Raw genomic sequence first — 23,931 nt, forward strand, 5'->3', positions numbered from 1 at the left:
ATAACCTGGTATTATCTAGCATGAGTAAAAGAGACTGGAAGAACAACCGTTAATGTTATTAAAGACCTCTTTAAAAAAAGAAGTTCAAAAGATGATAAAGCCTACTGGATACATTTTAACCAGCTGGATTTTAGTAATTAAATGAACATAATTTAACAAGTAGAGATGAAAAGAGAGTAGTGAATAAAAATGGAAACAATGGAAAATTCATGACACAGTGGTCTAGTCTTTTTCTCATTTGGACAGGACTCAGTAGATAACTTGGTGGATTGCCTGCATCTTTGATATCCTCGTATTAAGTGGTATGCCCAAGTGATAACACCCAAGGGTATTTTTTAGTACAATTTATTGTCACTAGCTATATTTTTATTGTTTTGAAATACTTCATTCATTCATTCATTCATTCATTCATTTTTATTCACTAAAATAAATGCTCCAAAAGATATAAATAGGATTGGTGTCACAGCTGCATGAAATGTGCTTAATTTAGGGATCGTATTGAGTAATTACAAACTTACAAAATTTTGCTTCCTAGAGGAAATAACAGAGGTCAAGGATGAAAATTGCTCTTTTGGATCCTACTGCTCAGGTCTACCTATTTGCAGGTCACATGGTCTTGATGCTTGTTGAGTTGATGCTTGTCAGACTGTAGACAAGGTAGTCCTTTCTATAGGGGTTATCACTGTGTCAGGTTTTAATTTTGAAACAGAAATTCTAAATACATGACAGTAGAGTAAAGACAGTCAGATTCCTCTCTATTTCAAAGCTAGGATCTCAAAAAGATACCTGAGCCTGAATAGACAAATACATCTTGGGACAACCCTGATTGTATTGTATGTGCAAAAAGCCCAGTAAGATTCTTTTGAGATGTATGAAGACATAAAAATTTGAGGGTTTCCTCAAATGCTTGTGCTGAAAAATTTAGGGCTTTGTGCACTGTGATCTCTGGAGATTACCTCCAAGGGTTGGATAGATACTAGTCTGTAGTTGATGCAGGATTGGCCCTTCCCAAGGAGATTTAATCTAAACTAAGCAACTCAACAAGCTGAGCTTAGAGATGTGACATTTTTTAATTTGCTTTGTCCCTAGGATTTCTGTTGTCTTGCTATTTAATCTTTCTCGAAGATCAGCCCTCACTGTTTGCTGTTCTGTGCCTCTGGCCCAAATTTCAGACAGTTGCTGATAAAAAGTCTGATCAAGATACACGAATGGGGCTGCAAACAAAGTTTTTTTTAATCTCATTAAGTTTTAAAGTCACCACTTCAAATAAGACTTTTTTTTTGGAAAAGAATATTCATAGAATAATTAACTGGTCTCTTCAGATTTAAATTAGTCTCTGCTCTTCCTTTAAATGGACTACCAGCTTCTTCCATCAGTTTTCATCTTCCTGAGGTGCTTTGGTGGGGATTAATCAGTATCTGAAAGTGACCTAAATGAAGCTCCAGCTGTTGGGTTTATTGGTGATGGTGTATTTTTACTTTAGGAATTACTAGCTGGTTCCTCCTTCTCCTTAGCTAGATGGAAGATGCGGGGCTAGGGTTTTGCTGTCAAAGTACAGTCTCAGCCAGTGGCCATATTTTCCCAGCACTTCCTTTTCTAATTTAATTCATGTTTTCTTTCACATTTACTCAGAGACTGAAGTGCCAAATCATGATTTTGTCACACAGTCAAGTACTTTGACAAGAGAACAGCTGCAATAAATGTTGGAAGAGAATTCAACTCAAAGAGCAACAGGAAAAGACAAAGCATAATTTGTAGTCCAAGCCTGAAAACATAGATATATCACAACTGTCTTCTCTTAACATGGACGTTGAGTGCTCCCAGGGGGTATTTATACGTGAGAGTAACAACATCTTTAAGTGGGTAGAAAAAGGAGTCTGTATGCCATTTGTGATTGTACTGTGAATCTTGAGAGTATTGAGTTTGTAACACAAGAAACATTTGATAAGATGAATTACCTAGCTTGGTCTGTTTAGGTTTTACACTTGTGAATACAAAGGATGGGCGCTTTTTTAAGTTGGAGGTAAGGCCAGAGGAAGAGCGCAGGCAACATAGGTGACAATTCATGGTATAGCCAAATTTGGACCCTGTTGAGCCCACACAAGTAAATATTCCTGGGATAGTTTGAGATATTTCTCCACCCTTTGTCCTCCTCACCTTCTGCTGGAGGTTACTGAACCTGCACCAGGAAAAGTAGAGGGGGTCACATGCTTGTATCTTAACTCTACAGCACTAAAAACTTCGCTGTCATGGCAGGTAGAGATTCAGACACATACTCCCTTCTGTTGTCTCTTCCACGGAAACAGTAACCTTCGCAAGCTCAGAAACAGTAGTCAGGAATGGTGACTTCTTGCACCAGCACAGGAAGATACGGCAAATTACATGTGTCAGGGCCTTCAGGCTTGTCCTGGAGGCAGCAAATTTTACTTTTGTCACCTGTTATTCATGTTGCATGGGTTGTGGATACTAATGGAATCAAAGAAAATGAGTATGAAGAGGGCTAAAAATACGCTTCCACCCATCTCCATCCACTTCTATTTCTTACAGCAATCACTTGCACTGCACAGGGTGTGGTAAAGCATCTGTCTTAAAAATGCCACTGTTTGACTTGGACCCAGCTTTTCTCAGGGCTCTGTTTTGAAGTTGAAGTTGGAAACAGAAAGCAGGCTTTTTGTGGTTTGCATATAGTATTTCCTTAAGCATGTAAGGTGTCTGAGGCCTAAGTGCTACTTGCTCATATTTTAAAACCACTTGTTGAATGTGAAAGACATGTGGCTAGACAGCTATTTTAACTTCTACAAAGATGTCCTCGGAAAAGTGAGGTGCCCCAAGCAACTTTCTGCAAGACTTGTTATTCCACATTTCTAAGTGCACATACTCTTTTTTTTTTTTTTTTTTTTTTTTTTTTTAGAAATTAAACAAGGTGTAGGCTACATCAGGAGATGACTGTACTGAAAGGCATTTGAAACATCAAGTGGCACCATGGACAGACTACGTTTTTGTTCTTTTTTAATGCTAATTAAGCGTGGCAGTTCAAAAGTGGAGCTTTAACTTATATTAGGCAAAGGAAATGCAGGGAATACGAACTGTGATAGTTTGAAACTGCAGAACGTTTGGTTGCCTAACATCTGCTGTACTGCTGCAGTAGGATTTGCAGCAAGGATTTGCAAAACCACTGCTACCTTTAAAATTCCTAGCTAAAATTGTTTTAAGGGAATATGAGAATAAAGTTGTAACTTAAAGGCACCTTGAACATTTCTGTTAAAAATCAGACTGTTTTTATGACATTCTCCTAGAGAGGACATGTGATCTGATACAAGTAATGAGGGAATAGCGAGATTTATCTTGAATTTGTCCATCTTCTGTAATAAGCCTATTTCAAGACTATTCCTTAAAGTGCACTGGAGTGATTCAGCAGCATTAAAGTACCTTGTGAATGTCTTATTTTAGATACTTTCTTAGGAGCACTTTACCAATGTAAGTATACCTGTATGCTGTCATTCTCAGACTAAACCACTAATTTTAAGTATTTTACTCTCTCTGTAGCTCTCACTGATTGTATTCAAATCAATACTGCTAAACATTTGATTTCATGTAATGGAGGAACAAGTTTGCATTTACTTTAAAGTGTTTATGTTAAGAGAAAACATTGGAAGTAACTCATTCAGGTGTCAAAACTTCAAAAAATTTTGATACAAGTAAGTTTTACAGAAAATACTGATGGGAGTCGGTATTCTCTATATCTTGCTTGATCTTCAGGCAATTTTCAGGAAAGGTATTTTAATGCTGACTTGTTTGGTCCTTGATATCTCATGCCCCTGAGTTAAAATAGCAATTTGCTACCGGCTTGATAAACCAAGTTGATGTCATTCAACTTCCTTACTTAGCTTTACCCATAGAAACACTTCAGTTGTCAGGAAGTTGCATCTAGTTTATTTGTCACTGGAAAGAGAAGTCATGCCTTTTGGCCCTAAGAAATCACAGAGCCTAGAGAGTTTAACTGTAGAGGAGAAAGCTAATTCTGCTCAGAGATCAGCTGATTTTAACTCTTCTTACTTCAGAGCAGTCACATCCACTTTATACTGATGTGAACAAGTACAGAATTAGGGTCTCTTTGTATTGCACCTAGTATTCTGTTTCATACAGGATCATCATGCAGTGTGAAACACGGAGTTATGTTGGTGTAGGGAATGCCTGTCAGAGGCAGGCGTATAGCCCACGTATATTCTTTCCTAAAAATGTGAAAAGGAGTGAGCTCGAATTGGATGCCCTGAGAACTGTGTGGACCAACTGCACTTCGTGGCCATGTCTTTTAATTGCTGTTGTAATAATGTGTTTAGCCAAAGACCAGTTGTGCATCTGACCACCAGCTATCAAGGGATACCCTGGAAGAAGATGAAAAGAGTGTAACCTATGCAAAAAATGCCATTACCAGCAAGGTAGAGTACATGGTAGATTTCCCTGGAGAGAATTTATAGGAGGAAGTGGAGGGGACTGCACAGCAAATTACATTTTAAAAAGTGAAATTTTCCCTAAAGTTTATATTCTCCTTTGCCTACTTTATTCAAAAAGGTGGCACTGCCACAGTAGCTCTTTCCTAGTGCTGAAATGCTAAACTGATATAGTTAGAAGCTGTTTTCTATTTCTCGTTGTCTGGATTCATAGTGACAGGTGAGTTATCCCTACAGAAAAAGTAAAGAAAAAACAATGATGTTGTTCATTTTCACAGCTCCACTCTGGTAAAAATAACTGCCTAACCTGTAAGAACACAGAGGCCCTCCAGCTGAACCAAAATGACAGCCCTACTGCAGTTATATCTTGACCGTGTGTACCTGCCTCTCGGTGAAGGAAAGGACTAGCATCTCTCTTCCTGGATATATGGTATAATGCACACTGTTCTATTCTGGAGTATATGCATTGTAGAGTTTATTAATCGTAAGAAAAAACAAAAGAAGCTGTTTAACACATTCAAGCAGTTTCTTAGTGTAATAAATGGACACATACACTGTTTGCTTTATACTTCCAAGCATGAATACATCCATTTTTAAAAACCTCAGGAGTATAAGGCATGAACAAAGAACAGCAGTCATTAGAGCAAGAACAAGTGTATTTTTTCTGTAGAAGTTTTTGCTTTGGTATTTATTAACTTACACTTTTAATTAATATCTTAAAGGAGTGTACATGAGTGTCAGAATGATTGGGATTGATCAGGAAAAAAGACTCTGACTTCCTGAGGGTTCAGTGCTGCTGGATGAATATTTGGACAGATAAACAAGGGAAAAGTATTTCTCTTCAATTTAAGCCTGTTCCCTTAAGACTCTGGTCCCTTCTTTTTGGTCTCTCCCTGCAGATTATGCTTACCCCAAAGCTGTTTTGACAGGTTGAGGCACAATGTCTTGAAAATAAAATACACTAGCAACAATCTAGAAGATGACATGAATGTAAGTCAGCAGCTGATCGATTGTTCCCATAATCTTGTGGTTGGGAGACAGACCTGAAATGCTTTAGATTTTGGAAAATTTTGGAAACTGGCCTCTCCAATTCTGTGTATTCTATTTAAAAGGTTTTAAAGACTCTGGGCTGCCAGTTGCAAGGCTGTACTGAGGAACAAGGAAGTCCTTAGGCTCCTCAGGGTGGTCAGGGGGCTCAGCCTACATAGCTCCCAGCCTTATGCCAGTGTACTTGGGAGCCTGACCTCGGTGGCCTTCTTGGAGCGTGCATCAGAAAGCTCTGGTGTCCTCAGCAGGCTGTTGTGGTTCTAAGGAGGATTTGTAGGAGCCCTGAATCTAATTTGTTGGAAATTTGCAAGTTACAGATTTTAGAGAGAAATTTTATGACTTCAGCCCATTGATACCTCTTTCATAAATATTTTGCTGCAAATTTTCTACCAGCTCTAATATAACCCACGAATTTACTAGGCAGGCAGCACCCTGTTTCCTACTTTTCACCTACAGGTACCTGCTGCTGTTCCACCTGCATGGGGATTGCATTCTATCATAATTTGGTGTTCTTCCTTTTAGACTGGTTGCCATGGTTTAACTCCTTGACATAGGTTCTCTAAAACGATATTTAAAATCTTGGGAATATTCTCCATTTCTCATCTGTTCCAAGAGAGTAACCTTATTTAAACGTGGCTTGAGTAAATCTTTGGGTTTTGTAATACAAACTGAGGATATATTTTAGACTACTGTATATATATTAATCAGAGAGAGAGGGAGAGTCCTGAAAAGCTAAGTTATTTTCTGAATAGCTTGAACTCATTTCTTTTTACAATCTGACTGCCAAATACAAAGTTATGGGCCCTTAAAAACTTCATACATGCCTTCAGCCATGAAGTATTTGCAATGGAATAGCCTTGCTGTCAGCATTCAGCCTTTCATAGAAAGAAGGAAAAAGCAGCATTATTTATTTTTAGTTCAAAACCATCAAGTTTCTATAGGAGACGTAAGAGGAGTTTTGTTTTTTTTGGAGTTCAGTTCAAAACTGAGCTTTATTATAATGCTGATTTTTCAAACGATAACTAATCATTCATCAGAACCCCTTGCGACAACCAGATTTGTACAGCTTCTAAAAATAATTTTCTACATTTTGGCCAGTTTCTAGTCTAATTTCCACACCCTGTTTTGGGGGTTAGGTTTAGCTCCTTTGGTTGGAGCATGGTGCTAATAATGCCAAGGTTGTGGGTTTGATCTCTGTATGGGCCCCTTGTTTGAGGGTTGGACTAGATGATCTCCAGAGGTCCTTTCCAACCTTACCAATTCTATGATTCTTGGAGCACTTACCTGCTCCATGGAAGTTGCTCAAGTGGGTTGCATGATGATTGATTCTCTGTCTGCATTTCCATGATGACACTTCTTTCCTAGAAATGGAAAGAGGGTTGCAAAATCAATTCAGTGCTGAGGATTCCTCCTTTTTTTTTTTTTTTTTTTTTTTTTGGCTACAGAAATTTGTGTAGAAACAGAAACTCTAATACTGCTATGTGTCACCCAATCTGTGTGGTACAAAAGATGATAGTAACAATGTTGAAACGTCGCCCTCTTCATTATCACCTGCTTTATTGTCTCCTGCCAAAATGGAGTAGAACAGACTTCAGAATTACATCGGACTATTACGGTATGGCATTTGTGTCACATTGTCATGTCAGGAGTGATACCAGATAATGTTAATAGCAAACTTTTTTCTCAAGTTAAAGTTGTTCAGAGTACTTTCTGGTTGCAGCCTGCTTGGCAGCTGTAGCAGCTATTGCATGTAGGAACTAGCCTCCAGGACTATTTCACAAAAGGCAAATTGTTGCCTTTTTAGTGCATTAAAACAGTAAAGAGCCAGCAAAGCCATGGAGAATTTATTTTCACATAATTACCACTGTCATTTCTTTTTATTGGTCATCTGTCTACTTCCTCCTTTCCATTCCCTGACACGTGTTCTTGGTTCTGGTTCAGGCATATGGGAAGTTCCACATATGGAATAGTTGCACTGCTGAAACTCACAGGAAATTTCTCTATCCATTACCTTTTCATAAAACTTATGAAGATTAAGGATTATGAAACTTTGCTTCTGATTCCAGAAATGAAGAATTCTCCCCTTCAGACTCACATACCAGAAAGAAGAACATGTCTGTTTATTTTAGGAAATACTATATTGATTATGTTAAGATATTTGCTGTTTATACTAAGGCTTTTTGTAAAGCTATGTATAAACCCATACGTCATTTATGCTTTAGAGAGGCAAAAGGTTATGCTAGTTCTTATAACTGACTTGAGAGTGTTAGACCTTGAATAGAAATCGAAATATATAAAAGTTTAATTTAATATAAGAAAGGTCACCTGGCTCCTGTTCATGGAGTAAAAGGAACAATTAACTTGGTACCGCGTTTATGTTTTAGTTGGAAATGTTTGTAAAGTACTGGAGATGTTTTAGCATTAACTATCCTTATATGACATTAGTGAAGTCAGGCTTGTTTTCAAGACATTTTCAATGTTAATCTTTAACAACATTATAACTCTGATAGTATTCTCACGTAAAACTAATATCAACCAATAGAATAAAAGTACTGAGTATCCTGTGACATCCTTAACTAATAGTTATAAATGATCATTAGGAATTAGATAATTTGAAATTATTTTTAGCTGAGATCTCTGTATCTCACCTTTATCTTGTACTGCACAAGGCAGAGAGAAAGTTTCTAAGTACAAGAACTGGTAAGTATTTGGCTTTGCTTGAAGGCCTATGAAATTAAAGTAATAAAGAGCATTAAACAGGTAGATTTCATTAGTATTACTGTGCAAATAACTAATATTTCCTATAATAATTTCCATTTGACTCTTTGCAGAGATGAAACTAATTAAAGAATAAGCGTTTAACAGGACTCTTATTCAACAGTTTGTAGGTGAAGGATGGATTTTGAAAGCTTGCATGTTCTCCAAGGAATACCTTGGCAATTATTTTAAATTTATAAATTAGAATGAACCTAATGGTTCCAGTTTCTGAAACTGTCCTCGATGTGTAGGAACTCAGATTGTAAGCCTGTAAGCATGTTGAAAGTCATTTCCCTCAGCTTTAACAAATGAGGCCTACAAACTTCCAAATAGGACTTGTTTGGTTTTCCAGTTGACTAGTCTGTCCATTCAAGAGTATTCATAAACAAAGGCATTGCTAAAAGGGGCTAATTTAGACAAGGAGCCAACAGCACTGAATGGGATTTTTTCTTCACTTCATAAACTTCAAGTTGGTGTATTCTATCAGGAGATTTCTCTGTTACTTTAGTTACAGTGAGTTTAAAATTAATCTAGCTATTGCTAGAACAAACAAACTCCCCTGTAAAAATCATTGCATTTATTCCATGATGCTATAATAGCCATTATTCATGTATGTAGTCTCAGTAGGGTCTACTTGTTAGAACATGCAGAGTATTCCTGTGGAAATGGTTGCGGTGTTGAACTCATCTCAGACCTTATGAAGACAAGTGGAGTTCTGAATACCCTTCCTGGTAATCTGAAGTAAAAGCTCAGGGTTGGATTTGCAACATTATATAGCAGCCACAGGATGGAATACTGGTTGAAACAACGGTGCATCTTAAAAACAGGACCTTTCATCCAACAAGCAACCTTCTTATTTGATCAAGACCCAAGTGATTGTCGCTTTTCCTAAATGGGCCTTGGATTTATAACTCTGCATAGATACTTAAAAGAGTGTTCCTTAATACTGACGCAGGAAGATCCCTCAAGGCATAATTGGATGATTTTCCCAGGTTTCCATTCTCTGGTGAAAGCAGCCACAACTCCTACACTAAAGCAGTGGATGGTAGTAGAAGTGGGAGTCATTCCTGACTTCCAAGCAACTACTCTTCCTTTTGCTGGTCAGGAATGGACAGCTTTTGTTACTAACAGTTTTTAAGTTGCTTTCATGCAAATTTGCAATAAATGAAACGTGATTTGTGGCAGAGGTTCCTGAGAATATCGTTAAAGATTACATGTTACCATGCTCTATATAGATATTTTGTAGGTCAAAACAAGCTAGAGTAGTCTCTGTGGCCAAAACATGGCACCAATCTATTTGTTTCAAAGGATGCAAGTTTGTTCTTTCCACAACTTTTGATACAGGTCAGTGATTCCATTAATGTCACCTGATAAGCAAGCCACGGCCTTTATAAATTAATGATCACATGCCCTTGGAAACCTAGTTCTTGTTTTAATGTAAAACAGAAGTTCTTTATTTCTGTGAGGGTTCCCCCCCCTCCATTTGGAAGCACTCAACTGTGCATTATCTTTATGCCATGGCAGTTCCTGAGTATGTTCTGGAAAAGATCAAAGTGCTGTGTTGATTGCTGGATGTGATATACTTAATCAAGTTATTGTGTTTTTTGGGGTGGAAGTATATAGTATATTCTTCCAAAAACAGGTAAAAGCTAACAAATATATTAAGAATCACAACATTAGAATTAGATTCTGCAGCTTTTAGAAAGTCCCTGCTCCTTCTGCGCCATTGTTCTCTGAATTTCAGCGTAGATACTGTAAGTATTGGAAAGACACCACTGCCTAAGAAACGTAAATATGTTTACTGTTTATGCATTATTCAAAAACTACTTCTGTATTACCAGTAATAATTAAAAGTGCTTTGATCCTTTCAAGAGAATTAGTAGCTTTCCTAAAATCTATCACAGCACCATTGAGCTTGAGGTGTAGGCATGTATAGCTGTGATTTTTCCCTGTACTTGAAAATATATGCCATCCCTACTAGGCTTACCTGTTCTAAGGGAAGGAAGAGTGTAAAACTGCTTTAACAGAAAAACGTAAGTAATGAGATGTGATTTCATTTTGCAGATTTACAACCTCAAATCCTTAGTGACTAGGGGAATTAATTTTTGTTAGACCTGTCTTTTACTTAACAAGACAGTTAAGCTATCTAGCAGGCTGGGATGGGAAAATGAAGTTGATATTTCTGGCAAGAAAACTTAGGCAGAGAGATGGTTCTATTCATGTAAGAATGAAAAATCCGTGAGATTTTTAAGGCTATTTCGCACATACATGCAGTGTACAAAGAACTATCTCAAGCCCAAAGAACTGGCTGATCTGAAAAGAACTTACGAACAAAGGGGTCAAACTCTCCTATTTGACACAGTCAATGTTGTTGAAATTAATAGGAATCACAGGAGTGTATAGGGAAAAGTAGAACATAGTTTTGAGGGATACCGAGTACCCTGAGCTTACTCTGAAGTCAGAAGAGCACTAGGACACTCACAATCTCCTTTTGGATCCTTTGTCCATGTTACAGATCAGCACAAAGGATTGTTGTGATAGGAACCTACACTTCAGCTGGACAGTTACCAGGCACAGTAAAATCAGCACATTAAGATGAATCCCTGCTCAATCTCCTCAGGATTTGGAGGTGCTATTTTAAATCTTTCCTGAAATGGAAGCTCTTGAGTTTGAACTATTTTTTTCTTCTAGTTAGTGGGAAGAAAAGGAACATCTACTTTGATTTTGACTTGCCACTTGAGGACGTTACTGTTCCCCTTCTCCATTTTTTGTGCTTTTGTGTATTTTTTCAGACACTATGGTTAAATCTCTGGTATTTCCCACATAGAAACTCATGGCTGATAAAAGATGGGGTAATGTAATTTCTCATTGTCTGTGTCTTTTTCTGCTCTCCCCAAAGGAAGTAGCAGTATGCATTTAGCATGAAGCTAGTGGCTTTTTCTAGGTGCTAGAAATGTCTTGAATCTCATTCATTTCTCTGATTGCCTGTGGAAAAATAAGTCAAATTATAAGGACTGAAACTCCCAACTTGAAGGAATAATTTATGTTCTGTTGTATGTTTACAGGCTTATTTAAAAATAAAAACAAACTCTCAGACATTTCTGAGAATAGAATAAAAAAGAGTGAACTGATGGAGCTGGTCCCAGTGCTTTCTAGGGTAACGCCATGTTACTAAGTGGACTTTCCAAGTCCTGTTGGTATCCACATTTATGTAAACTTGATAATGCTTTATGAAAAACTTGAAGGTTACCTGAGTTACTCTCATAACTTAAAATCTGTTGCTTAGGCAATGGGAGTAGGTGTACTTTGGAAAGCCAACCCTGAAGGATGGGTTAAACAGGCAGTCAGAAGTGACGCAGAACTGAGTGTATAGAGCTCCTTTACAAGCTCTGAACCCACAGTGCAAGTTAGAAATCGTATCAAAATAGTGGGATGGGAAATCCTCCTTGTTACCAAGCAGCTTGGTGCTTATTACAGCCTCGGTACCCATCACACCTAATCCTGTGAGGTGCACAGTCCGCCTAGATCTCACTGAACCTGATCTCTGAGTACCTTGTCATTGCGAAGATGCTTTCAGACTGCACAAGCAAGTTCGGAATACAGTTCCTACAGTAATTTCCTTTGTAAGGCATTGATGAGACAGTAGATCCCTTTATGAGGCTCTGTTTGACTACAGAAATGAGCAATTGTTCACATTATAGTTAATAAATCCCTTGACACCCAGTTAAAAGGACCTATGTTTAGCTGAAGCCTTGGCATGAATGTACTTCCAGAGATTTTAATGACCTTTCACTTTTCGGAGGTGTTCTTTATTTAAACTAATGAAAATGAGCTCAATTTAAAAGTCTTTTAAATGCTGATTAAAAATTAAATCAGCCATTCATTATCCCCAGGTGGCCTTGTTCTAAGAGCAGTAATTCATACAGAGTCAAACAAGTAGTAGCTTTTTTTTTTTTAATGTATCTAGATTCAGTGTTGGGAGGACTTTATTAGAGCTATTTAGTAGTCTCAGAACTTTCAACTTCTAATGCAGATGTGTCAGAAAACACAGTTCTTTCTTTCTTTCTTTTTTCTCTCCTGCTTGTTGCAAATTTCAAAGAAAATCAGATAAATTTCTAATGATTACATGTAGCATTTTGTGATAAGAATGTAAACAGCTGTGCTGTTTTGCAAATAAAATAGATACTGACCTAGTGGGTACCATCACATTAATAGCAATAAACTGAGAAATTAGCTATGGAAAGTCTCATTTTAGGTATTTGATTAGGTTGCTTTAGGGTTGGAAAACTTTTAGAACCAATTACAATACAAATCACAATAAACAGCAATAAAATAGTACTAGATTAACAGCTTAAATTCATTACGGCTGTTGAGAGCACTGGCCTGGGATTTAAATAGTTAAACATGATGTAAAATGCTAAGAGAACCAAGTCTTCAAAGTTATAATTTATCTGGAAAACTGGAACAGTACTTAGAGACCAAGTTTGTTTTACAGAATTTTTCGTGTACTTTTTAGCTACAAAATTTCACTTGATGATAGAGTAGTTCCTGACCCTGAAATGCAATATTAACCAGAAAAAAGATATACTTGCACAGAGCAAAATATTCACGATCACTTTGAGAAAAGATAGCATTCTTGAGAGGAATATAGGCCTAAGAGGAAAAGAAATGGAGTTATACCATTCAAAGCCCTGAGTACACCTTTTTTTTCTAGCTTTTTTTATAGGCCATATGACACTCTGCTTTTGCTTACTTGATGGTAAAATGGGATCCAGAAGGTTACTGGGTGAAATATGCTGCAGAAAATACGGGAAGCTATGCACCCTGTTACCATTTCTCTGTTGAAGCAAGGAGGGTGGAAAAATCAAGGCAGTGTGGACCAAAGAAGTTTGAAATCACCTGTCTTGAGCAGAGGCTAGGACCTTTCTAGCAGGAGTATCTGTTAATTTGCCTGTTATTATTACCTGATGTTCTCAGGATGCAGCAGAAGTGCATCCCTATATTCTTGCAGTGTTTGTCTGAAAAGTCTGACAGAGCTGAACAAAGCTAGAAATCTCAAAGAGCTGCCAGGAGAACTGGTTTGGTGCTAGTGCCTTTCTGTTACTGCTCCAAGTCCAGCTATTCAGCGCTTTGTCTGGTAAAACTTTTCAGCGAGCAAGCTACTCTCATAGCCAGCTTTATGATCAGGAGGAGGAGAGACTGCAATGGTGATGTTATGAAGACAAGTTGCAGAGACACAAATGTGTCCTAATAGCTTGTGGGTGGTTTATGCAGTCACACTCAGGCACCTTGTACCTTGTGACTTTCTAATGGGCTTTGGAATTGGGCACATGACACCAGGCAATGCAGCGTGTGTGTCAGAGGTAATGAGCAAACATCCCAAAACAAGGCACCTGGCTGGAGAGGTATTCGGACTTTGGCCAGTGAAACTTTTATTCCTCTCCCCCAGCTGAAAGGTGCTCTGTTTTGCTGTCTACATGGGAGAAAGAATATAATTGCATCTGAGAGTGAGATTCAGCTTTAAATAACAAACTAACAAAAACACTAGTCTTTTGAAGAATGTCTTTGGCAGATAGCTGTACATAATTATCTGAAGTAATTGGAAGACTGTTCTTTTGCAAGGTAATCAGTATTCTTTCTAAAACCTCTGACTGTTCCTACCTGTGAAGAAGCTTCACTGTTTTCCAGGGAAGAAATATGTCTATAGAAAGAACAGTGCTTTGAACGAAAAAGGCAGAAGTCTGTGGATCTGGAGAAGTGAATTAAAAACAGTATGGATGGGGTAACCCTGCCTGTCTACATACATTAGTTATATGCAGTGTTCTGCATGCATGAGAGCTAGGATTCCCTTCCTCCACTAGTCACATACTGGTTTTGGTTTTTAGCACATGTATACGAAGAGAAGCCTTTTGGGACAAGTATATGGAAATGGCAGCTATGCACACACAAAATAAGAGCATAGCATAAATTTTTCAACCCTTCCCTCCAAATATTCCTGATTTCACAAAAATCACACAAAGCTTTTTTTTATTATTATTTTTCAAAAAAGTCCTCAAACTTTTCTTCTGAGTGACAGTAAGAAATAGTCCCTTCCTGTTCAAAGAAATGCTCCATATTCTGTCTACCTTCTCTGGAAAAAAAAATATTTTCTAAGAGAAGAACTATCCCTACAGAGAGGTCAAAACTGTGTTAAAACAGGAATGAGATTTAACGGGCTCAAAAAGACTGTGAATGAGAAAATAAAACCACAAGGAGTCTGTTTTGCACAGTGCATCTCTAATCAGAAATCAAAGGCATTAAGTCTCCCACTGTCCAGCAGCTTTTGTGCTTTTTCACAATTGGAGGGCGCTGTTGTTCTTGTTGCTAGCAGTGTTTTAGAAGAACTTCAGTACAGATGAAGACACTCGTCCAAAAAAGAACTTTTTCCCCAACAGCCAAGACTGTTGTAATTAGTTCTGATGTATATTCTTAACTTTTCTACATGTGAGCATTACCAAACAAAAACCATTTCTGGGCCTTGGGCTAGATCCAAAGGTCTTGTGTTTTAAAGTGTTCATTGCTACTGTGCTCTGCTCTGAAGTGCTTTGTTTACCTACGGGAGTAAATCACGGGCTCAGGTGAAGCATGTCAGCTCTCCGATGATGCATCATGGCAATTAGGAGTGGGACATATTTCAGTTCACTCTACTATCAACCTACATAGGGCATGCACAGTCTCATTTACATGTCAGAAACAATCTAGTTTGAATAGCACAAGGCTCTGTTTAGATTTATTTGTCCTTCTGAACAGAGTAAATTAGTCTAGTTGGAAAACGGTGCTGCCTTATGGACAGTTTAAGCTAAACTTGAGTGTTTGCCTGGACAATTGTTGCAGATTGTTAATTGTCACAGCTTACGGCAGCTCTGCTGACAGGTGGGGGCTTTTTTGGTGGCTGTGACTTCATTGCTTGCAGTTGTATTTCCCCTGCAGATTTAGCCAAAAATGTGATGTTAAAATATTCACTTGATTCATTCTGTTCTTTAGAGTGTATTCAGTACTTATTTTGGAGTAGTTTTTTCTTGGAAACAGCATTATGTATAAAGACATAATCTTGATTTGCAGATTATTTCTTCACTAAACAATGTCAGCATTCCTCTATATGTAAAAATAACTACACTTGAAAAACATGCAATTATCAGAGCCTTAGAATGATTATTTAACTCAGACATCCAAAAGAATGTCTGAGAACTAACAGAAGTCCAGATTTCTGGTTTTTTACTATTATTGTCACTGAAGTAAACTTTATTGGAGGATAACATTCTGAGGTGTCCAAAGCTGCTCACATGTGCACTATGAAATACATGCAACCATCGTGCAGGTACCTTTAAAGCATATTAATTTTCCATGTAGTTTATTACCATTGGGTAGGGATCAGTGAATGACAAAGGGTTTTGTGACTGGGAGGAGTAATGAAGAATTATTGCCAGTGGTTTTATAATAAAATCTTGAAAGAATTGAATACTTTGGGCAGAACTTAAACTTAAATTTATTTAGCAGCAGGGTAAATCTGTAGCGATTTAAGGGTCAGAAATCTACTAGAGATTGCCACAAACTCATATTCTTAAGTGGTAGAATCTACATTTCCAGCTCTGATTTTGTTGAAAGATGTATAAAATTGTACCTAATTCCTGTGTACCTGAGCGGGCTCCAGGGTAAAAATTAGTTTCCAAATTGTTCCCATTTTGACTTAATCTCAGAAGATTGCTTGTGGATCACTCTGTTGCAGAAGACAGAGTAAGAGAATTACAATAATCTTGCCAGAGTACCCTATCATATCCCAAACCATTGACATTTGGTTGGCTTTTGCTATTGCTGGCATGAAAGATAAAGGCCTCAGTATGGAAGCTGTTGTCAGCCTTTTAAATGCATTACTTGTTCTGAGAGCCACAGGCAGGATCTTGTGGAATTGAAGAAACTCCCACGTGGAAGTGTAAACACTTGTCCCTTGCAGAACTGAAAAACAGTATTTGAAATAGGTCAGACTATTTATATAACTTTACACAAAAACACCCTTGAGTTTTCCTTTGGGAAACTTTACAGAAAACTGTGCATTGTTACTGTAAAATAAGTTCAGTCTCATGAAGCAGTTAGGAAGACACACTCAGGACATTGAAAGACAAAGAGGGTTCAGAAGGAAGCTGCAAGCGTCTTTCTGCAGATGGGAAACAAGGATAAGATAGTGCTGACTAGATGAACAAGAACAGGGTGTTTGAGACTGTGATCCTTAGATCTCTCCATAGCTTTTTATAGGCATCTGGGATTGCATCTAAACTGGTATTTTTAGTGTGGAACAGGAGTGTGCATTTGTCACTAATCTCCCACTTGTTTGCACTTGCTGTGCTTCCTGTTGTGTCAGAAAGCAGTCTCAGAGCTCACAAACTGGGTGCCTCACAGATGAGACTAAATAGGAAGATGGGTCTCAGGAGTACCTAATGCACTCCAAATGCTAAGGGTACTCAAGCCACAGGATCAGATGTGAATTTGTCCAAAATAACTTCCCTTAACACATACTCTGTGGTCACTTCTCAGCAGTGCTTGCTCTTAATTCCATCCTGGCTTATGTAGATGTGATCTGGGATACTCTTGCCTGAATGGCAAAGAAGAAGGTGCCTGTGAGAAGGGTTCTTCTTCTTCATAGTACACTTTAATGCAAACTTGTAGTGCTCCTGTGAGTGACTTACTGTCTCTTTCAGTTTCTCCCATTCATATGTGATCATTGGGAGTTTAGAGGTGTGACTTGGTAAATAATCTCCTCAATCCCTCTATCCTGGATAATGCAGCAATAGTGCTTGAAAGGGAGTGTTCAACTCAGCTCTAAATGGATCATCTTCCTGGAGCCGGTTCCAGAGGTGATATATAGACAGCTAATGGACAAGCTGCAGCAAATATCCAGCACATCAGCCAATCCATGTTTTGATTTCAGCTTATGCTACAAAACCTGTACTTGTTTCTGCAGACTCATGGGAGTAATTCTTTCAGAGACTGCCTTGTTAGCTATCTTTGTGTTTGCTACTAAGTCAGTGTCAATATAAATTTCCAATATTGCTGCAGAAGTATCTATAAACCATCCTGTAAATACAGAAGAAATGAATCACTGAGTAATACTCTTTCATCCATCAATCTAGCAGTAGGCTCAGGAGATGTACTGCTGGTACCTTAGGCATTGTCAAGGTGTTATTTTCATGAGAAAATCATTCCTGTCATATGTCAAATATAAAAATACAGTATGTCAGTACAAACGTGATACGGGGCATTGTTATGAGGAAACAGCAAAAAAAAATACATGCAGGCTTGAGTAATTAATCATTTGAGGACCCTTACTTCATTGTGTTGTTCAGTGAAAACAGACTAGCAAAAATGTGGAGAGTCAGACGGCCTTAAAGATGGTTCAGAGGTCTCTTAAACTTCACTTTTTACTTCAGCTTTCAAGTAACCATTCAGATCAGTGCTCAAAGGCATCCAGATATTATATAAAGTGCTTGAGAATGTTCTTGTGTATGTTCATCTTTTGAGATCATCCCTCACAGGAATCTGAGTTTACTCAAACGTTTTTGAAACAATTACTATTTCATGACCTAAAAAGGCAAGGAGAAATCAATGGGATATAAAATGGATGCCATACTTTAATGGAACTGTGGAGATTTACACTGCTGGGAGAAGGAAGCATCTTTAGGTGTGTGTATATCTGGGGTTGACGAGAGCTGTTTGATTAGCCCACTCATTATGCCTGGTGGAAATCTGATGTAAAGTGCAGTGGTAGAGGCTGGCTCTTCAGAGCAGAAGGAAGCTGGAAGATGTGACACCGGGGGTTGGGGTTCTACAGATGGGGTGTTCCCAATGCAGCAGACTTTAGGAGAAGTGGGCAGGTAACTGAGGTAGATGAATACTTGGTGGATGGAATGGTGCCTCCTAATGTAAATATAGAAGCCTGAAAAGGAGTGAAAGTGTAATTAAAAGGCTACTTTACCCACGGTAAAGGAAAAGCCTAGCAAACATCTCTGGAAGTAGTTAGCAAAGACAGGCTGTTTACTCTGGGAAGGGAAGATGGAGAGAATGTGAGTGCTAAGATGGGCTTAGGATTTGCCTCAGTACGATGATGTGGTTTGACAACCCTTTCACCTCCTATTCCGTACGTACAATTGTCATTTTGTGTAAATGGGGGTACTAAGCTTATACAGTAGCAAGAAAATGAAGCTCTGTTAACAGCTAATATTTATAGCTACTAACTTGACATGTTTGGTTTCTGTTTTCCAGTAATTGGCATGTGATTTTATCAGATGTTGAAAGGGCAAAATCCTCAAGCACCAACTAGTGAGGAAAGCCCTGAAACTTTAATCTAGATCACATATGTCATTTGCCACTAAAATAACATAGATACAGCCTGGAAGATGGAAACCTTCATGGCAGGGGCCATCTGAACAACTCTGATAATTTTCCAAAGTTTACATCTTACTTCCTATAATAAACACCTGGGGAGCCTCCTGATGTCTGAAGGAACTCCAGTCCTTTCCATACTCTGACTGTCTGTTGTTTTCACTGGGACACTACTAGTTGTTCTTTGTTTTGCAGCTCTTGGTTCAGTTTTGTAGTTTCCTAGGTTCCCATCCTATCTTCGACTTGTACATAGCTAGACATTTTATCCATCTTTTTCACTGAGAAGAGCTAGTAGTTAGTAATCATAGACCTAGAAGAACCTGAAGCAATAGGCACAGTGTGAGGTGAACCATCAAGCAGCTTCAGTTCAAACCAGCTGTATTTGAAGAACTGTGGTTTGGTAAAAGCAATAGAGGAAAAGAAGCTTCTGTTAGAACATGAGAAGTTTGAAACATTATCTTTCATTAAAGGAGGGAAAAGGATTGTCAGCATCTCACAGTTTTGCCTTGTCATCTCCCTGGAAACATGCTGGCAGCTCAGATATGACCAACATATCCTTTTGCACTCCAGATTTCCTCCAAGACACTTAAAGTCAATGTCCCTTTTTAGTTTTCTGCTAAATAATTTGGCTTCATAGGCTAGATTTGTACCTTTAAAATTGAACTCCTCTGGTAATCTCCCTTTTTGGAAATGCCGCAGCAAGTGATGCTCTTCTTTGTTCTTCTCAGCTTGAATTATATAGGCCAAGAAAGCCAAAGGCGTAAAGAAATATGGATGCATGCTTACCTTACCCTGCAGAGATCCCTGGTGACCTATGATTGAGAGTTTACAACTGAGATTTCTCCAGCAGCTCAGATATAGGCAGAAATCATATTGTCCTTGATTTCGTGGCAGAAGGGGAAAAATGTTAATTAATCTCACATTATTTTCTAGTATGATTTGAGCATTTCTCCTAACTCTTCCTGAGAGTGTTTATAGGTATGAAAAAATCATTGAGTGGCTTTTTCATAGAAGAAAGAATTTGATGTTGGCAGAATCCTGTGGAAATATATATATCCCTGCAAATGTTGTGGAATTTAAAAGTAATTTCTAAGTAGTGCTGAACACACTTTGCATTAAGTGTTTTAGCTGAGATTTTTTACAGTAGATTTATGACCTCTTAAACATGATGTAAGAGTCTAGGCCTTTGTAATTAGAAATTCAGAATGTTAATGCTCAGATATTAAAAACATCTGCACCTAAGCTATGGGAAAATAGCATTAGGGTAATAACTAGGCTTCAGTCTTCCAAGATGCTTTAATTTCTCTGCAGTCTCTCCCTAATAACAGACTATATATGTGTTTCTTCAATCAAAGGTTTGTCAAGATGTGGTATCACAGTAGTTTCAACCCATCGCAGGAGGTCAATGTAGTTTTATTACATCTCCACTCAGAGTTTGTTATGTATTCATAGTACCTCATCCTTAGCCACCTGACCTCCTCTTAAGCCAAAGGATTTCCTGGGAATCTACTTCCTTCTGCCTGCCCTTGGAGGCGTTCTGGCCTCAGTCACATTGTCTCTCGTGTTCCCGTGCTGCCTGTCTGCCATGAGCAGAAATCTAGGCTGGGGTACCCAAATGGCAGGGAGAGCAAAGAGCACATAGAGTTTGCTCTTGATTGTGGGGACGGTTCTGGGTCCAGTGATGCTCCCCTGTGGCTTCCATGCAATCGTGCACTAATTCTCACCATCTGCTCCACTCATTCAAGCAATTAACACAGTAGACATTTATCTTCTGTTCTCTCATATTAATTATTTAAGTTGCTGCTCAGTGTGAAAGTTTAAACGATTAATGTATCAGCAGTGTTAATATTTAATGATCTAAAGCACAGGGAGGAAGAGAAAAATCAATATTTGTACAGTGTTTTCCTCCCTCCTAAGAGAACCACAAAATTTTTGTCGTCTCTTCATATAAGGTGCTGATGTTAACTAAAGCACAGGCATGGGCTAGGTCCTGAAATTGTGCTGTCAGTCTTACAGTTATTTTCTTCTAGCTATTCTTACTGGTAGCAGGAAGTCAGAAGCTGCCAGACTTCTTTAAGCTAGGCAACATAAACATGTAAAAAATGCCTAAATTTATTATTCTCTGAAATGGGTGGAAATCTTTCTTGTATGAAGTTTCACGTTCTTGATTAGCTCTCAAGTCTTCCAGGATTGAAAGAGAGGACTCCATCTCTTGCATACACATGTCTTTCAAAAAAAAATCAGTTTTAAATGGTGGGGAAGGAAGAGAGTTGAAATGCAGTAACCTAGTGGGGAACCTTTGGGGAAGAAGCGAAAATTGTGTTTAATTTCAGTAACTCAGTAATTATCAGTCTGTCTTGAGATTGGTGTACACAGGGGAGGTGATTTTTTCTTCATACTCTCACTCCTCCAATAATGAAGCTATTGTACAAGAATTCTCTCTTCCTGCTCATAGGAATTAATAGAGTGTAGCAAGCTGAGCATGGATGGACTTTGTGTTCCCTTTAGTCCTGAGGAGCTTTGGAGTTAAGTCAGGATGAAACTCTATGAATATACTGCTTTCTAGTAAACTGGGATGGGAACAGATGCCCCCATTTGGCAAAATAAAAGTGGTACCACATTTCACAAACTCTTGCCTTTGCAAGATTATTTCAGTTGTCTTTGGATTAGGGACCGTCTCCAGAGGGAAAAGAAAGTTATTTTTTCGGGTTGTGGCAATCTTTCTAAACAACGAGCATAAATCTCAGAACAACTGACAAAAGAGACAGTCATCTATCTGCTCAGTACTATTCCTTGTGGATTATCTGTCTGCATAAAAGAAACACTTTGTTGTGTGTACCTTCCTGTCCAAATATCATGAATACCCATTAAATTGCAGCTAATGAAAAGAAAGAGGAAGATCTGATTTTTTAAAGAGACATATAGAAAAATCTTCATCATCTAAAGGAACTGTCAATAAGTCAATAGGCTGAACAGGTTCCTAATTTTTATAAAGTCTTGCAAAACTGGAACTGTGGAGGTACCCATTCTGTGACCTTACAGCTTTCTGGGTTTGGGGAATTCACAATAATGACTGACTTTCTCAGGACATGTGTGGGAAGTTGGCCAAGCCCTGTGGAATAGCTGTGCAGATACTTCTACTGGACAGATTTAGAGACACTTGTGGGAGTGCTTTTGTTGTTTTTCTGTTTCATGATGAATCCTTGGAACAAAGAGCAAGTCATTGTATATTGTACTACTGTTGGTAGATTTATGTCTAGATAAATTGCATTCAGAAAGTCACTAACACATCATTTATAACTTGAATTTTAATATCCCTAATGATTAAAAATAGAAAATGAATATTTCTAATAAAGAGGTATTCGAGTCAATATTGGAGAAGGTTATGCTGCAGGGGAACAATAACTCTGATCAGAATTGGTCAATTATTCTGAGAACTTACATGACAGAGTTAGGTTACTGCGGCAGAGCAGGAGCTGCATTATTCTTTGCCTCTTATGTAGAAAAGTTAACTTGGAAAAAGTGCAGTTTTGAGATCATCAAGTCTTGGGAACACTGCTAACACTTGATGGATAGTTCTGTATTTTCTTCTCAAAGCAGGAGGGAGAAGTCAGATATTGAAACAAAATATTTTAGCTATTATGAAAGAAGACATTTTGTTTCTGGATGTGTTTCATTTCTGTATGATGTCAGCAAGGATCTGTGTCTGCAGCCCTGCCAGATTGGACCTTCCCTTTATGTCTGTAGAGATGGCTTCTCACTTACTGCTGGGTAGATCTCTGGTAGCCTGTAGAGCAACAAACTCCGGCTTGCATTGGTCTCTTCTCAGAGACCTTGTCTGCATTTCTCAACTGTTTTGGTGTCTTCTCAGGAATTACTCGCAAATGATTCGACCTGTGACATAGATGTAACATTTTGGCTGATATTTATGAGAGTTTTGAAAAGCAGCGGATGGAAAACTACTTTTCATTGTCCTGAGTAGTTTCATTATGCTGAATCTACTTCTTTTCAAACCCTGGAATCTGTGATTAAATTCCAAAGCAACTTTTCACAGTCTTTTAAAATACATCTGGTTGCTTTACTTTTGGGTGTCTGACTTTGCACCTAAGTATCGTGGAATGATTAAAAACTTACCTCCTGGGATTGCCAGTGTATGCGATGAGACTGAACTGAATAGCTGAACCTCACACACAAGAAATATTTCTGCCTAGAAAATTATATTTAGAGAATACACAGCTTCCACATCAGTTTTCAGACTGTGCTGATCCAGTCTGAGGTTGGGAAGTGACAATATATGAACTCTTAGTGCTTCATCTCTCATCAGGAAAAAACTGCTGGAGGACGGTTGGAGGGAGGGAATGGAGTGTGATGTATATTAACGTAAGTCAAGCTGTGCTGAAGGCAGCTTGTGAGCCTGGTTTGCTCACGAGGCCCAGTTTTTCTAAAGCAGTCCTGCTGAGTACGGAGAGGGACAGCTGTCCTGCTAGCTCTGGGCTGATGAGAGATGACTAATATGTCATAAATTGTTAGTAAACAGATTTCTCTGGAAGGCTTGTGCGAGAAAAAGTAAAAAAAAATATGTGTTAGGTGTTGGAGGTCATTGGCTCACTGGCACCTAAGGAGTCGTCTCAGTGTTGGACAGGCGGCAAACGCTGAGGCAGCAGAATTACCTGAGTTCATTTTAACATGTAAATATTCCTCCCACACAGAGCTATAAAACAAAACTGGCTCTTTAATGGGAAAGCAGATCCATAAGGATCAAGTATTTTTCTCTCCTGTTCAGCTTCAGTGTGTTTGTTTATCCCTGACACTGCATGATTTCTTTTCTCTTAGGTTATGCTCAGAGCTCCAGTGCGTTTAAGGTAGTGTGCCTGGAGAGGTCAGGTGAGTGAGGTCCTTTTGAGGACTTATCTGGACTAACTCAAGATACTGAGCAGTACCAAAGCAACCTCTTTCAGAGCTGTCCTGATTCTGGGTGTGAATGAATCCAACTGAAATTAATGGGCCTTCCCCAGTGGGGAACTGGCTGCAGGACTACATGGTCACAAGAAGACCAGCTCAGAGGCAGCAATCGTGCCAGTTTCCCACATGCAGAGAAGGGGAGGGGAAAATAGATAGCCACCATATGTGAGCATTTACTAGTAGCATATGTTTTATATATTGGAGTTAGGATGATTAATGCATTCTTTTGTGTGTGTTGGCAAGATTTTATTTTAGGCACATGGTGTATGATATCTCAAATATTACATGATTGGGTGTGAAA

Source organism: Rhea pennata, chromosome 7, assembly GCF_028389875.1.
Source record: "Rhea pennata isolate bPtePen1 chromosome 7, bPtePen1.pri, whole genome shotgun sequence".
In the NCBI taxonomy this organism is placed as follows: Eukaryota; Metazoa; Chordata; class Aves; order Rheiformes; family Rheidae; genus Rhea; species Rhea pennata.